Here is a 16,796-nt window from a genome sequence, read left to right as displayed (position 1 = left end):
CTCATAGTTCCTTACCAGCCCTCAAGATCACTGCGCTCTGAAAATGCAGGGTTACTTGTGGTTCCCAAAGTTTCCAAAAGTAGGTTAGGAACCAGAGCCTTCAGTTACCATGCTCCTCTCCTATGGAACCATCTTCCAGTTTCGGTTAGGGAGGCAGACACCATTTTCACTTTTAAGGGTAGATTTAAGACCTTTGATAAAGTTTATAACTAGGGCTGGCTCAGGTTACCAGCCCCTAGTTAGGCTGACATAGGTTTAATCTGCCCGGGAACTTTCTATGATACGCTAAACTCCTTTTCCTTCTCTTACTCCCGCCACCTGAAAATCGCGCATGTCTGTTTACCTCATAACACTTGCTGCTTTGCTTAGCCTTGTATCTGTGATAGCCGTTTGTTAGCTTAGCCTCAGTAGTTTAGCTTAGCCTTGCATCTATGATAGCCATGTAGGACTGCCACCACCTGGGGCTCGCGATTACGGAGCCTGGGTCTGTTGAACTGCACCACACTAATCCTGTTGCCTCTCTGGAGCATTCCTGCTCCCTTGTTTCCTAGTTTTTTTGGATTCTGGCCATAACCCTGGCTGTGCCTTATTGTAGTGATAGCTGTGCTGATGCTGTGACCCCTCCTTTGGTTGTACTCATGTTGTGGCTGTACTGGTACTGTGCCCCCCGCTCGCCTTGATCGTGGTCTTATTCCTGGTTGCGCTGATGCCACGATCATGCCTTTGGACACCTCCCTATAAATATATGCATGAGACTCTTATCAACACCTACAATATCATCATAGAGTGCATTTAATAATTTCACACCTATCGTTATTGTAATATGACATGCATCTGTTTCCATTATTACCGTGCCTCTCTTCCCCTCTCTCTTTCGCTTTCCTTTTTGCCACAATTGTATTTCATTTGTTATTTACAACATCTATTGCACGTCTGTGCCTCCTGGATGAGGGATCCCTCATCATCCTCTACCGCTCTTCCTGACGTTTCTTCCTTTGTTTTTTTTTTTTGTTTGTTTGTTTTTTCCATTACAGAGGTTCTTTTCCTGGAGTTTTTCCTTGGGTGGTGTGAGGGTCTAAGGGCAGAGGGATGTCGTACACTGTAAAGCCCTCTGAGGCGAACCATGTTTTGTGATAATGGGCTCTATAAATAAAATTGACTTGACTATCAGCATTTCCAAAATATCACTTAAATATCGCAATTTGCTACATTATACTACATTATACTTATATATAAGTCAAGGATTCATGTAGAATATAACACCTCTACAGAGGAGTACCCAACAGTACCTGGTTGTTGTGTAGCTCCTGTTAGCTGGTCTAAGGGGGCACGAAGCCATAGACAAGGAGAGTGACTGCTGACCCCTTTTTTACCCACTCACATCACTCAGGCGTGTGTGTACACACATACATAGAGCTGGGGGGGTCAGCTGTCGTCTGTAGCAAATTGCCCGTCAGACTGAGGACAGGTAGATGAGCGGACAGATAGCACCTTCAGGATATGTGGCTTTTAAAACCCCATAAACCTCCTGAGCTGTGGGGCTAAAACTCAGCCCTCTAAGTGTCGACTGACAGTTGGCGGATTCCAGTTTGAAGATGATTGGTTTTCTGTGGCGCACGCACACGTACACGCACACGCACACACATTTGTATCACTGTACTTGTGAAGGCCTCATCTCCTCACCTTGGATGATTTTCCTCTCCTCCTGATCCCTGACGTGACATTTGGTTCTCATAAGTATAGAAAACCAAGAACAGGCGCACACTCCCACACCACCACCACCATCAGCCCAACTCCTCCACCCTAAACTCTGCACTTTGTCATTTGGAACAATAATAAACAAGCGCAGAGGAGAGCAAAAAACCCGCTGAAATCTATTACAAGGGAACAGTGTGGTTGTAGGGCATTGGAGGGGGGGCTCCATCAATGTAATTCCAAGTGCCATGCTGATCCGGGCCAGATTTGCCACATACACTTATCTGATCCTTACGGGTGGTCCGACCAGCGCCGCCATGTTACTAAACCTCACAGATCTAGATGTCTTGTGTGCTTGGTGTGGATTCAGAGCCAGCCTGCAGGAATGATCGGAATGATCCAGAAGGGAGGGAAGGGGTGTGTATGTGGTTGTGGACTATTGGGGCTTATATGACTTTCTTAAATGTTGCTGTTTTCGATTTGCTTTATTTTAAGAACTAATGTATTTCTCTAAAACACAACATAGAACACTTAATGTCAGGGTTGGTTCTCCTTCTGTGGATGTTAATCAGACGTACAGCCGATGTTAGATGGTACCACTGATGGTTTAGCATCACAGTGACACGGGATGGGAGAATGGTGACACAAAATGTGAAACATCTCAAAAAAAGGAAAGAAATACAGACATTAACTCCAAAAGAAGACAGAATCACTCATGCATACATTATAATATATATTCTATTTCAGTACCCAGACTTTAACCCTTTGAAACATGAGCAAACTGGCTTATTTTTTTTCAAAAACATTAACAAAGCCCCCCAGTGCAACCCCACATTGTGGGAGCTGAGACAATCACCAAATAGTGGGTTTGGGTGCAAGAAAACATTAAATATCAATTATCCTGCATTCTGGTACTTTTATGCATCAATTTGTTCCTTTCCTATATAAATTTATATTGTAAATGTGTTTCATTTTGTCAAAATAAAAGTCTTCTGCTACTCTCATGTTTTTATTATAGGGGTAGTAGGCAAATGCATATGATGTTAATGTTGTGGGGGATGTGTGACCTGTAACCCCCCAAATCTACTGCTATGCTGTTAACGGACATTTGATTTAACCATAAATTCTTAATATAATTTACCTCCATAAATTGTATTTCAAGGGCTTCCACTATGATATGATTGAGAAATACTGAATTTATCTTTTATTCAATAGAATATTTGTACAAAATAACAAAATAAAGTAAATTTAAAGAGTAGCCTGAATTACTCTTTAAAAAAAACACCATATTAAAATCGTGTGTAATTACAGAATACAGAACTTCTTTTGAGGTCATTAAAATATGAAATTTTCAGACACAATATCGAGGACCTTTGTGTCCTCAGTAAGCAAACCGAGATAAAATATATTTTTTAAAATTTTATTTCTGATTTTCCCCTGTTTATATTCCCCTAATATTATCTTTTTTTCCCGGTGTTTTTGTGTTGTTTGTGTTTTTGTTTGTTTCACTTAAAAAGTTTCACTGTTTGTTTCTAAAATTAAAAAGATTCACCCTGGCTTTAGTTTTCTCCTTTTAACTGCTGCAGTTACCACAGACAAACACAGAGGGGCGCCCTCTCTGTCCCGCACTGTTGACACATTTATCACGGCACAAAGTGAAGTGAGAAATACTCTGTCAGCAGTCGGCTTTTTCACAGCAGACATGTTGACGTGTGACGGCAGAGTTAGCACAGGTGTAAAACATGACATGAATACTGGCTGAATTCCATTTAGCTGCTTCAGTTAACAGTGTCCTGGTGCTGTGCATGCAGGCTCTCTGTCACACTGACAGGGTTTACTGGGAAATTTAAATGTTATTGATATCACCTGTGCTTTTACTGTGTGGACAACATGCATATTGGGAAACAGACCTGAGACCAGACAAACATTTGTTTTTAAATGAAAAATTAAGCATATGTATTCCCATCCTACTTACAATAGTTGATAACAATAATTGTTGTTTATTGTTAATTGAGAGACAGTATCACATGATTTGACATATCTTTTTTTTTATCGTGTGTATTTATGTGTGTGTTTTTTCTCTAGCTTTTTTTCTTTTTCACTGAACATTTTTCCCTAGCTTTATAAATTTTTTTTTTTCTAAATATACTAGTTCTTGCGATTTGTGGAACATTTCACATCACATTGCTCATTGCATTTTTTCCCCATGATTTTTTAAAATCAAACTGCACCAATTTGCTAAGGGTTCAAAGGTTTAAATGCTTGTGAAAGGCCAAATGAATATAAAGTGGAATGTATATCTGCCATTTAAATATATGGCCCCAATATTTCCAAAAGCAGAGCTACGGTCCAAAAATACCACTGAACATTACATCTGCTGCTGCAGCATTATTGTTTTTTATTGTTTATCATTTTTTCCAATTAATGCTCATCATTGAAGTGAATTTAGAGAATGTTAGATATACAAGATCATCTGTACATCTACTATTTATGGTCTTGCACTGTCTCTGTTATCTATATCTTATTAAAGATCTCATCTTCTGTCCGTCTTTATTTGAGCTATCATGTACATGTGTGTCTTAATTTGTATGTTTCCTGACCTCTTTGTATCTGTACATAATCTAATTCATTTCTGAGCTAATGGGTCTAAAAGTGATGCCAATATCTACATCTCACTGTGATATCATGAACAGTGTCAGAGACAGTCCGTTTAATTTCCCTCTAAATAAAAACGTATGGCTTTTTATCATGTCCTGTCCAGCTTTCACATTAACTGAACTGTAACTCAGAATGTTCCACTAAATTCATCATTACTCCCCCGCAGGAGAATAAAGCCGTCTAGCCTTCGCAGTGAACCTAGCTGGCTTAATGTATGGGCTTTGTATAGCCGCTGCAGAAATGTACATGCATACGAACTGCTCCCTCATTTGTCTTGCGTCAGGTGACAGACGAGGGCGGCTGATCAAGCCTGCCTTTTCACAGTCCATGTGAAAATAATTATAGAGCGTGAGATGACTGGCTCTGATGAGAAGGAGGGAGGGCGAGGAGAGCTAATACATAATCAATACAAGCATTAACATTCATAGACTTCAAGTTTTTTTTGTTCCTCACTCTTCATTTAATATAATGGAATGTTAATAGAATTCTCAATTTTCACCGATTGTTTTTGCTCCGGATACAAATGAGAAATCATCATCATGAAAAACACATCATCAGTGAAGTTTCCTTGTATTACACCTTAAAGTACACCTTAAATGGCTTCCTTAACTATATGGTTGAATACATTTGGAGAGTATGGAGTCCCTGAAGTGCCAAAAATATTATTTTTTAAATTTTAATCTAATTTTCCAGCTAAAGATAATTTATGGGCACCAGATACAATTGTGTGTGCAAGATAAAAAAGTAATTTTTGTGACTTCAGTGCCTCTAGTCAAAAGCATGTATAAATTACTGTAGAACTATAAATAATGGATGCAGCCACAATGATCGCAATGGTTTCCATTTGGAAACCTTGAATTCAGCATTTTCACCTTGTTGTCATCTTGGGTTTTTTGGAGCCAGAGGTGATCATATTTGGACGAGAAGGATCAACTGTGGAGTAGTGAGGGGTGGATCTGACTCACAGACTGTATCATCGCTTTGCAAACAGTCTGTCACTCAAGTGGCCCTGCCCTAAAATTGGCTTAGGCCTTAATAAAATGTAAACAGGTGAGTTATAAAAAAGTCACCCCCTGTACAGTTGTCATGAATGTTGAAAATAGCTACAAAGTCCTAAACCATTTTTTGTACCAGGCTGTAAACATGTTTATTTCTGCTTTAAAGTTTGGCATTTTAACACTGTTTTGGAGCTACCCTCCAATGTACAAAAGGCTTAAAGATGTTCTTACAGGATATCAGTGGCTGATTTTTATTTCTTTTATTGTTCTTTTTGATGCAGGGGAGACCGGGTATGATTGTAACACTTTTTGTCTCAACCTGCACCACAAATAGGGTTGTAACAACAAGAGTGAGGAATTAAAAATTATCCAAAGACAAAAACACTCACATATGCAAAAAAAACCTCAAACACACACTCGTAGCCAATTCCTTTCACAGTCTATCTTGCTAATCTGCCAAATGCTTCCTGTCTCACATAGAGTGAGTCTAAAATACAACTACAATACAACCCCTGCCAGTGTTTGTTTAGCTAGCTATAGCAGCACAGTGGTTTGAAATGAAAAACATGAAATGCCTCTCACTTTAAACAGGTAACTACTCTTTAATCTAATCCATTATCATTTTAACTTTAACAGTTTCAGTACAAATTAAAATATAGACTTGATCCCAAAAAATCGTGAATCTAAAAAGTCAGTGTTTTGGTTGTATAATCTGCACACTTCTTGTCATAGTTATGACATTTCACATGTAAGATCGGGAAAGAATTGGCTGAACAATAAATGCATAATATGACTTTTAGGTTATTCTATTTTGGAGAAAGTGGTGCTATTGCAACCATTCGGTTGTTACAACCACACCCAGTTTCTCCTACTGTAGTTTAGTTTCTGAGGTGGAGCTTGAAAGTTCGTTTTTAACCTTGGAAATAGCTGTTTCATTAAAAATAAATAAGTAAAAACAACTCTTTACCAGAACTTTCAACCACATGTTCAACCATCGTAGTTTTCATTGCCATATTGCTTAACTGTCCTGGTGACCATCATGACTAACATGACTAACACACACTGAGCAAACTCCATTGACTGAAGTAAAGCATGAGATACAGTTGAAATTTCCATTTAAAAAAAGTAATTCTTTTTCTTCTTTTTACATATTTTACATTAAAATTCCAGACAGTTTCCTCTACTATACACACACTCTCTCACACAAACAATGTAAGCTAAGGTAAAAGACTACACCAGGAATAGCTCTGCTCTCCATCTCCATGATATCCCTCAGAGATGAAAAGTCACACCAGATCCACGACAGTAAATACATTTCCGTGCAGCTACAAACCCTCTGACAAGGCAAATGGCTTTGCATCGGCAGGCAATTTGAACACACTCATATGTCAAAACAAGCAATATAAAAGTTTCTTATCCCTACATGAGGCTGGGGAAATCTCAAGTCTCAGAGCGAGAAATGAAAGTTGGAGGTGCATATCAGGCACAGGCTATCTGTTATCTAGAGTAATGGCTCGGCCCGTCCGCTGTAATTCCACAAATGCATTTTAGCTTTCGCATCATGTCAGCTTCACGTAGCTAACATAAGAATTTGATAACAGCATGTCAGTAATGAATAAAAAAATCTATTCATTTGTCCAGCGTGCCTTATGAATACGCCATCAGCACAAACATGCGCCTCTCGTTTTAGTGAATGTTGCTCTTGGCCTCGGCCGCGGCTGGATTAGATTGGACTGATAGAGGAGATGCATTGGAGATAGAGAATTAGAGGGGCATACCTACTGCCATAATGCTTAATTTGTTTCATATTCATTACACGTGGTCAGAGTTACTCCATTTGCTGTTATTTTTCCCCGCGGCAGAGTTTGTAAGAAATGTTTTTTAAATGAGATCTTCCATTTTAAGAGGGAGGAAATGTGATCACTGCATGTAGATATTTCAGAATTTAAAAACTGATTGTCATCCTATGAGGTGCTCCCCATACTCCCTGTCATTTATATAATACAGTGGGCAGTTGTATTGAATTTTTGGTTCTTGCCTGTTTTTACCCTTTAACCCTTTGAAACCTGGAGTGACGCTTTTTACAAGTATGGTAAGAAATGTGCAAGAAATTAGTAAATTTAAAAAAATATTTTTTTAAAAGCTGGGGGAAAGCTATATGTATAATGATCATAATTACATATTTAAAATTATGTTACAGAATTATAATAGTTTCTGAGGCAGTTTTCCCCAAATCTTGTTTGCCAATTTTTATTTCTTATCCCTTTGTTTAACTTTTCTTTTTTCTTTTTTCTTTTTTTTTTAAATTAGGTCAGATTCAAACCTATGGCCACTGCATAAAGTTTATAAATACATATTGTATGATGCCATACTGTCAGAATGTTTTGAAGGTAGTGAGACACAATACAAGGACATGTTTAATGATAAGGTACATACCACGCTATGTCGGGATGGGATGTCAACAAAAGCACATGGTGGGATTACCCTACAAAGGCACAGATGGTTAGCATACAGCTGCAAAAGATTGCCTTTGGTGTCATTACCGGCAGAGCAAAGGTTGCTTCTGGCTATACTGAAATCCCCCAAAATGTGGCAGTATTTGAGAACTTCGAAATGTGCTGGATAGTTTGACATGAGGATGCACAAGCTTTAAAAATGTGGGCTTTATCTTAAAGCTTGGAATACAAAGCAATAGTTTGTAACTTGAAGACATAAAAGAGTTCTACAGAGCTAAATGCATAAAACAACAAAACTGAACAGCAAATAACATATGAGGGAAACATACAGTGCACACCTGTGCATAACAACTAAAATATCTACAAATATTAAGCCAAAAAAAACAACTAAACTTCACTTGCGTAATAATAATAGTAAATGTATATATTTAAATGGTAACCAAATTTGAAATATATAACTATAATAATTAGATATCATTTTCTAATGTTTCTGTCTCTCCATTTAGCTTAATTTCAGTTCATTTTCATGTCACCTTTTACACATTCTTTTGCAATTTGCGAGGCATTTCATGACAACTTGCTGATCAACTTGTTTTTTCCCCTCGTGTTTTTTTGAAAGAAATCAAACCTATTTGCTTACCTTCCAAAGGCTTAAATGCTTGTAAAAAGTCATGTGAATGCAGCATGAGAAAACTGATGTCAATCCAGGTGTCAGAGGGTTAAGATTATTATTTTTGTCTTTATTTTAAGATTTGTTTTCCTCACTTATCACTGCCTTCTCACCTCTTTCTTCAGCATAGATCGGCTCATTTTACTCTTTGTTCACTGCTGATTATCATGATTGAGTTCACCTGTTGACTCCTTTTTTTTTAAATTATTTTTTGGCATTTTGCCTTTATTAGATAGGACAGAAGATCATTAGCGTAAAAGAGGGAGAGAGAGAGAGAGGGGATGACATTCAGCAAAGGGCCGCGAGCTGCCCTACAAGTCCGTTCACTATGCTATTTATTCATACATTTTCAATGAATATACATCAAATGAAATTGCCCGTACAGAAACGAGACAGGACGGTAACTTTTACTACACGTTTCTGTAGCCTACACCTCTTTATGAATGAATGTTCATTTTCTGACGTTGCTCGCTGATCTGACTTTAGTAAGAAGTCTTAAAGCTGCTGAAAGCTGCTGCATAGAGCTACAGTAAGTTAACGGGAGAGATAACATTAGCAAGCAAGTCATCAACATCACTGAGCTACGGGTCATTGATTCATTTATTCATTCAATCAAAAAAACAAATATACATACATAAAAACACTTGCTATTTGGTAATGACAACAGCAAGGCTGTAAAAGGTTGACTTACTTCCCAAATGTTGGTTAAAAGTAATTCTTGGTTAAAAGGAATCCTGCCAATTCTTGGCAGGATTCTTGGTGAGCAGACAGGAAGGTGAATGGCTGCAGTCAATTCTTGACAGCGATACAAGCATACCAGCGCTGATTGGCTAAATCTTGGTAGAATTCTTGGTAGCAGAAGGCAAGGTGATTGGCCGTCACTACCAAGAATGAGCTCAACTAACGGATGGCAAGGAGCGCCACCGCACCCCCTGACTCCCTTTTTAAACACTGCACACCCTTTTACTCACTTGCTCCCGATCGTCACATGGAGCCTCTGTGCTGATTTACTGCTAATAAAACCTGTCACTTGTCCCAGGAGAGAATGCCGATTGTAACTTTCCCCATTAAATATAAAAGGCAGGTTTTAGCAAATGTTAGTGGGATTTTTATCCAGTGTGAACAGAGATGTAGAAGCATTACTGCTGTTTTGATGTGTGCTCAGTTGTGCTTCCATGAAATGTCTGCATATTGCTAGCATCCTGCAGACAGAAAGTTGGCTAGTAAAAAGATATTTTTTTTTATATTTATGGAAAACATTTTGACCTCAGTTTGATGGGGTTATACAACAACAAAATAAAACCCAAAACACAAATTCCAAACATTTTTGTGATGTGTGGGTTTCAATTTGACAGCATAAGTCCAACTTTTTTCAGTTAAGCAAAAACTAACTTAAGATATTTGTGTTTACCTAAAATATACCAAAAAATGAGCTCGACTTTGATGACAATAAGCAGCTTTACAAAAAACAGCTCAAAAATTTGCAAGAAATTACTAAACAATTACCTGAAAATAAGCAATAAAAGGTAAAAACAAAGAGGAAAACGACCTGAAGAAAGTGTAAAAAAAAATTTTTTTTCGTTTTTATATAATATCCAATAATCATCATACAGCATATTTTCAAGTCACATTTTTATTACCTTTTACACTTTTTTTTCCACCTATCTGCACATTTCTTGTTAAGTGGCTCATTGACTTTCTCCAATGTTTTCAAATGAAATCAAACTCTCAGGTTCCATAGATTTAATTGCACGTGAGAGGCATGTGAACGCATCGCAATAAAACTGATGTCAATCCATGTTATGAAGAGCTAATTGATGACCATACAAGTTCCTCAGAAGAAAACATTGTCTTGGGACATGACACAAAACTTGTTTTTACTGTATGATCCAGAGTTAATGGCCATGCTTTATGCTCCTTCTGTTTTGTAGCATTCATTTTTGGAAATGGAAATAAAGAGACAAGATACAAGCAAGTGGTGCTTACTTTGACCTGAACACACTGCAGAGAACTTACATTTTTTTAAAGCATGTTAGCCAGCAGTTGGAGGAGACACTGAGGTTTTAAGGCAGGCTGAGTTTCGTTGTTGAGTTTGACCATTTCCAATCAGATGTAGAGCTGCGGGAGCACATCACTTCTGCAGCTGTGCAGTGATCTCACACACGGACACCCCGGTCCATCTCAGTTACATCTCATGACCCGATAACCACGAGTGTACTGTCATAACACCCTGGTATTGCGTGCTCAGAGAAACCACGCAGGACGCTGAACTAAACCGAGCTTGAAATTTGGACCTGATTGCATGGCTGTGTGCCGACTGCAATTGGCCATACTGGGAGTTGATGGTAGACTGAACCATAGCGTCCCGTATGCTAAATGTAGTAGACATCATTTTTAACTCGCCGTTCACCCCCATCATGGAGGCCTTTAGCGAAAAAAAGTGCAGTCTAAATGAAGACGGGCGGGCTCATCCTAACCATCCTCCCTTCAGCAGCCTGTTAGGGGCTTTCTTAAGTTTCCAATGACGTTCCGAGCAGAGCGGAGGAACTGGGAAAGGGAGACGGGCTGAGGAGTAGAGTTTCCATCCCACCTACCATGTGCTGCCCTTACCGGCCCGAGCCCACTCCATAGCCGCATTTATCCTATTACACCAATCTGCTGGGATCCACTTCATACACTCACAAACAGTCGGAAAATGTGCAATACGATGAAATTGACAAGAAGCCGCAGTTGTGGTGCATATCATGTCCATGAATATAATTCCCATCGATTTGGGCTGCCAAACATCTCAGACTGGCTTAATACCTTTATATCAAATCCCTCTAAAAGCATATAATTTCCAGTGATTGCTCACACTTGCGGCCTACTTACATTCACATTGACAACCAAGCGGTGGCACGACTCCAGAGAACACACTCTGTCTCTCTAGTGTTTCCTCGTGTTGCCAGCTTATTTATTCTGCACAGCTTTAAGTGGTGGCTGTGGAAAAGGGAGGAAACAAAGAGTCATTCTCAGACCATGTGTTAAGTTAATATAGAAGTTTTTTTCATGCTGTTCCGCTGCCGAGTGGGAAAATTTAGCTCGCTTTAAACCTTTTTCGGCTCGTGCATATTTCACAGAGTCAGAGTTGAGAAAGTGCAGAGCATTTGACATTATCCATTTAAATGACCAAGTGACAATGTTGCTGTCAGCAGTGTTCTGCATGAATCTCTCTCAGCCTGAAGACTGAGTGAGAATGATCTACATTTCCTCTAAGACCCAATCAGAGACCAAGCACTGTCAGTCTAATGTGAAGGATTTGGTATGCAGTGAAAATTACGACACTGAACTAAAGAGTATGGAGGCCAAAGAAGATCAAAATGAAATAAATAAATAATGCATTCAATAAAAATTTTAAAACAAAAAAATGAAAAAAAGAGACAAAATTTATAATATAACTATGAAATTGTAGAGAAAAAAAAGAATAATCCAGTCTATAAACTGAAGAGTATCGAGGCCAAATGTTATCAAAATCAAATAAATGAATAATGCATTGAATAAAAACTTTAAAACAGAAATTTAAAAAAGAGACTAGATATATAATATAACCATGAAATTATAAAAATAAACCAATATATAAAACCAAAATTTCCATCCTGATATTTTGCTATAAGATTTTTTTAAATCAATCTTTATTCTTTTCCAATATGATTTAATAATGTCTCTGTCAAAAGTTAGGGTTCATTTTACAAAGGCATTTCCCCAATGAGTGTTTTGTCTTATATTTCTACTTTTTTTTACAAAGTCTTTGTCAATTAAGACCAGCAGCACAGCGACAAGTCATTATCTCTGGTCAAAAACGGTCTGGGTCAGACACTATGTGGGATCAAGTGGAAGATGGACTGATGTGTCCATGTCCAATAACGGTCCATTCAGACTCTGTCTTAAAACTATTGATCGTACTGCGATTTTTACAACCAACAACTTTTTATTGACAAGTTATTTGTTTGGTTGTGAAATGGTTGTTTTTCCTTGCACATAGGAGAATTTATCCTTTGGGTCTTTTTGCTAGAAAGTCACGTAACGTAATGTATAGATATATATAGTATAGTGTTTATTGCTCAGGACTTTCACCCAGGAATCTGTAGTTTTAATCTTGTGTGAATTAACATTAGTTGATTATTTGGTCAAGTTAATGGCTTAATTCTGGGATGCTCAGGAAATATGTAAAGCTGACAGCCAGGTAATGTCCCAAACATCACTCAAACAACAGTCATTCAACACCTTAATGTTTGCTGGGTTATGTGATTGGCTGATGTTGGCTGTAAAGATGTCACTATTAGGTGACGACCTCTGCTAACATTAGCCACCATACCCTTCTGGACACGAATTTACATTTCCTAGGATGGTGAAGGCATGCCCACCATACTCCCTCTGATTGGGTAGTATTCGCTGCCTTCATTGATTGGGTAGGTTAGGTTCAGGCAAGAGGAGTGACAATGGTTAGTGTTAGGGTAAGAATGTCAGGGTAAACCAATTACAGGCAGAATCAGGCAGAATAGCAAGGGTCATGTCTTCTTAGCCCTCGGAAATACAAAGTCGTCTTCTGGTCATATCAGAAAAAGTACGACTATAGCAGCAAAACTCGTGCATGTCCTGAATTGAGCAAGGGTGTGTTTTATTGCCTGTGGCCAACCTCAGTTACATACTAAACACCATGTATATTGTGCAGTACATTTATGATGCAATATTGTGGTATCTCTCAGTATGTCTTATGATAATCTCAGAGAACACTGAATGCCTAGATGGTCTGGCGGGGATAGAGGGGTGGAGCTAACAGCCCCAAAAAAAGCCTGCTTGTTTCTCTGGTCTGGGTCAAGTAGACCACAAGTAGTGAGTGCTTGCTTTTCTTTCCCACTGTGACTCCTGCCGACTGGCCAATGACCCAACAAAGGTTACCAGATCTGTTTCTATTTGGACGTCTCACAGCGTGGCGGACAGTTTAGAATACATTTGAGAGGAAGTGTGTTCCAGGAGTCCAGGATCCAGCACCGCAGAGCAGCATGTGCACCAGCAGCACTGCAGTGGGCATTATGTCATGAGTCCAAGCTTAAGTGGAGAAAAGGGTCAGGAGCGGTCTGTGACCACACTGACTGGGATCTTCCCAAAACAAAGACCCAGGTCCAGACAGCATGAGAAAAGATCCAGTTCACAGCAGAGGACAGCAATGTCTCCACACACTGCTCAGACTTCAACTAAAGTCTGCTGACTGACTGTCCTGCCTTTGTATGGTGAATCAAATCATTTAACAGGGGAATTTTGGCAGCTTCATCACTTCCCTCAGATTTGGAAAAAGTAATAAATTCTCATTTGTAGTTAGTGGACAGAAACAAAGGAACAGTCAGATTAATCAGAAAGTTTTGTTTGACGTTAATATGTTGAAAGTAATAGAAAACACTTTCTGCTGGCTGTAAACTCTCGTGTAATTAGAGGGTGAGATTTGGATCTTTTGTGTGAATATACATTCACTGTTGAAATGAAGTACAACTTAAATTAAAGCCACAAGCAGTGATAAAAAGGCTCTCGCACCCCCACGTGTGTCGGGGCACTGGTGAACTCCAGCTAAAGCAGTCATTAATTTCTGTGAAAGTTGGATAATGTATGCAAAGAGTTTGGACCCTGGAATAAAATATTTTACATGATATAGTACTTCCAACGCCCACTAGATGGAACCGGAGGGCACATCAATTCCATGTAATTTTGGTGTACATCATTTGTTGACCAAACCATAAAAGAATGAATTAATGAATTTCATTAAGACAATCAAAACACTGCACATGATTTATCGGATAAAACAATATATCACTCAGTTATATGTCACATATCCTTTTGGCAGATAAATCAGGTGAAGTGTTTGGGTTGTCTTATTGACAAAATTATATATATTTTAAGAGACAATGTAAGATTTAAGATGATACTATATAGTTTGGTATTGTGAAGCACTTTGTAACTATGTAAATAAAATCTTGGCTAATATCTGTCTGCTCTGCTAATAAAGGTCGGCAGTGATGTCTGTCAATTTTAGATATACTTCACTGCTGATACTGAATTTTCTGTTTCCTGTCCATATGACCCTTATATGAAAAGAGCAGACAGATACTTGGCAGGGAAAATTCAGTAAATAAAGTCAGCACAAAATCATCTTAAAATACATATATATAAATTATATAAATATATAAAAATGCCAGATGTCTCTACTGATATTGAAATCAATATCAGTAGAGACGTCTGGCACTTTCTGTATCTGTTCCAAGAAAATATCGCCTCATTCATTAGTTTAACCCAAAATATAAGTTGTGCTTTTTAAGTAACGTCTTCACCGATACTGAATTTTGCCTACCAAGAATGTCACCAAGTGCTAGGAGGATTAGCTCTGAGAGTTAAGGTGCTGGCTTCATGAATGAAAGATCATGAGATCAAATCTTACTGGTAAGAGAAATTTCAGTTTCAGCAGTGTGTTGATTCATCTGTCGATACTGGTTTGACCTGTTTCGGGACCACTTCACCTGATTTATTTGCCAAAACGATACATTACTCAACTTTTTGTGCCTTAATTTGTTCTGCAATATCACAAACAGTATGAATCTACAGCAACATGATATTTTATGGCATAAATAAAATATTGGCTGATATATCTGTGTGCTCTACTGATATAAGAGTCATAGGGTGTCTAAGCCAGAAAAGGGTGGAGTGCCCTCTCCAGATTGAGGAGGAGATTCTGCCCCAAGTGGAGGAGTTTAAGTACTTCAGGGTCTTGTTCACGAGTGAGGGAAGGATGGAGCGGGAGATTGACAGGTGGATCGGTACAGCATCTGCATGTGGACTCTGCACCGATCTGTCGTGGTGAAGAGGGAGCTGAGCTGAAAGGCAAAGCTCTTGATTTACTGGTCAAGCTTCGTTCCTACCCTCACCTATGGTTACGAGCTTTGGGTACTGACTGAAAGAACAAGATCGCGGGTACAAGCGGCCGAAATGAGCTTTATATTGTCATACAGATGTGTTCAGGGCGGGACCATTAAAAAACCTATGAGGTTTCAGGCAGATCGGACAATGTACACTAGAGTCACAACAATGTCCTGTTTTGTTGCGAAACATCAAAATTCAACACCTCTTGCAGGACAACCGTAAAAGTTTTGCACGTACATTTGATGATAACTTTCAGTCGGGAAGGTCTTAAGATCATACAGATGGAATTTCAACTGGATTCAATTCATCGTGTAGGCCAAGTTCATAAAAGTATTAAAAAAATTGATATTTCCTGTGGCCACTAGGTGGCGCTTTCAAGACTAGTGAATATTCACATACAGATGTTTTCACGGTCGGACTCTTATTAAACCTATGAAGTTTCTGGCAAATCAGACAATGTACGCCAAAGTTACAACAATTTCCTGTTTTATGGAAAGACATCATAACTGTATACCAAGCCATGGGAAAACCGTAAAAGTTTTTCATGGACCTGTGATAACTTTTAATCACCAAGGAGTTGAGAATGGACACACCACATTTGAAGTCAATTGGATTAATCCTGTATTACAAGATGGCAAAAGTATGAGGCCCGAAATAGCCAAAAATGAGCACAAAATTCAAAATGGCCAACCCTGGGGGTTTGGGGGTGCGTCTAAGAGGCTTTTTTGTGTGTCTGGGCATGATTCATAAGTGTACCGAATTTCGTAATTGCAGGTGAAACTGGCCATTGGGGCTACACATTAGGGGCGCTGTGGAGCCATTTTGCCAGGCCCATTTCCAAAACCACCAAAATACGATTTTTTTTTGCCAGGCCAGACATGTGTTCCAAGATTCATGAGTTTTTGAACATGTTTAGACCTCAAAAATGCAATTAATTTGATAAAAAAAATAATAATTCCTTGCATTCCAAAAGGGTCCTCGCACCATTCGGTTCCCTAATAAATAGAGATAGTAAAGCAAAATGAATCATATGAAATGTTTTTGGTTTAAAGGAAAATGACTCCCCATGCTAAATTAAGTAAATGTATTGTTAAGGAGAACTGTTTTACTGAGTTTGTTGCCAAATATATCAGGACCTTTATCTTTATTACTTAGAGCAATAGATTATGCATGAAAAGGCAGATGTTTTTATTTTTCATGAAGATGACTGACAAAACTGAAAGCACAGATGTTTTTCCCCAGGTAAAGATAAATAAGTAAACACACCTGGTTTTAATACAATTCATAATGGAATGTCAAATTATTGTTATCGACTAATCAGCCTAAATGAGTCAATTGATATTTGTCAGGTGTACTTTTGGCCATATATTCTTA

Source organism: Plectropomus leopardus, chromosome 14 (assembly GCF_026936395.1).
Source record: "Plectropomus leopardus strain MGB_pleo_1.0 chromosome 14, ASM2693639v1, whole genome shotgun sequence".
NCBI lineage: Eukaryota > Metazoa > Chordata > Actinopteri > Perciformes > Serranidae > Plectropomus > Plectropomus leopardus.
This window is presented reverse-complemented; position numbering follows the sequence as displayed.